The sequence below is a fragment of the Pygoscelis adeliae genome, unplaced genomic scaffold (genome assembly GCF_000699105.1).
Source record: "Pygoscelis adeliae isolate BGI_AS28 unplaced genomic scaffold, ASM69910v1 Scaffold1232, whole genome shotgun sequence".
NCBI lineage: Eukaryota > Metazoa > Chordata > Aves > Sphenisciformes > Spheniscidae > Pygoscelis > Pygoscelis adeliae.
Genome location: NW_008824325.1, coordinates 9094 through 9974, shown reverse-complemented (window position 1 = coordinate 9974; position 881 = coordinate 9094). Strand labels below are relative to the sequence as shown.

Genomic DNA, 881 nt, shown 5'->3' with positions numbered 1-881 from the left:
CGGGTGGGGGGGGGGCCTCCGTGCTGCGCAGCAGCTCCCGCGGGCCCCGCAGATCCCCAGCAGAGCTGTCAGGCCGAACCCAGCGAGACCTCGGGGTGGGGGGACGCTGTCAGGAGACTCTGGGGGTTGTTTCCTATTGCTGCTGAGTCTGATTAGATCCTGACCCGAGTCTTTATGATCCCCTTTTAGGTGCTCGCACACTGCGAAGATCCCTCGTAGCCTCCTCCTCCTCTTCTCCAAACTGAATGGGCTTAAGCTCTTCAGCCTATCAACATAGCTAAGACCCTCCATATCTATTAGTAGCTCTTCTCTGGATCTCCTCCAGAATTTGTCCATCCCTGCGGAGGTAAGGTGCCCAACACTGGACGCAGTATTCCAGCTGGGGCCTGGCCGTGGGCTTTCTACAATGGCAATAGGTGGTCCTCGCCTCACTCCGCAGCGATGTGACGCCCCAGCCCCGTGCCGGGGGGCTCTGCGGAGCCGCAGGGACTGTCTTGGCCAGGAGCGTGTACGAGGAGGTCTTGGCCAGCTGTGGTCATTGTAGATCCCGTGGCTCGTTTCACGCAAGGAAAGCCCTTCTTTCTAAGCGCCCTGGCCGAGTTGCAGTGGGATAGCTGTGACCTTCGCACCCCTCCCTTCAGCGCCGGTGCCGGCGGTGATCCGCTGCTTGGCAGCGCCCGGCGTTATTAGACCGCGTCCCGACCTGCCCTCGCGTTTTGGTGGAGCAGGGCGTGTTCCCTTCTCCCTCGCCTCGCCGGGCGCGGGGAGGAGGCCGAGTTTCAGCCTTGATGCCCAGGGGCCTTGCCACCGGCCTGGCTGAGCTTGCGTAAACCCTTGCCGCCAGCTCGGCAGCGCCGGTGACCGAACGGCGGTCCACTTGA

The 881-nt window shown here is 62.8% G+C and overlaps 1 protein-coding gene across 1 annotated transcript in view; it reads right to left on the bottom strand.

Annotated features, from left to right (window-relative positions):
- Nucleotides 1-881, bottom strand: part of TMEM138 (transmembrane protein 138) — a gene marked incomplete at its 3' end in the record, with an annotated part of 11085 nt that overhangs the window by 1173 nt on the left and 9031 nt on the right. The gene's annotated exons all lie outside the window — the stretch shown is intronic.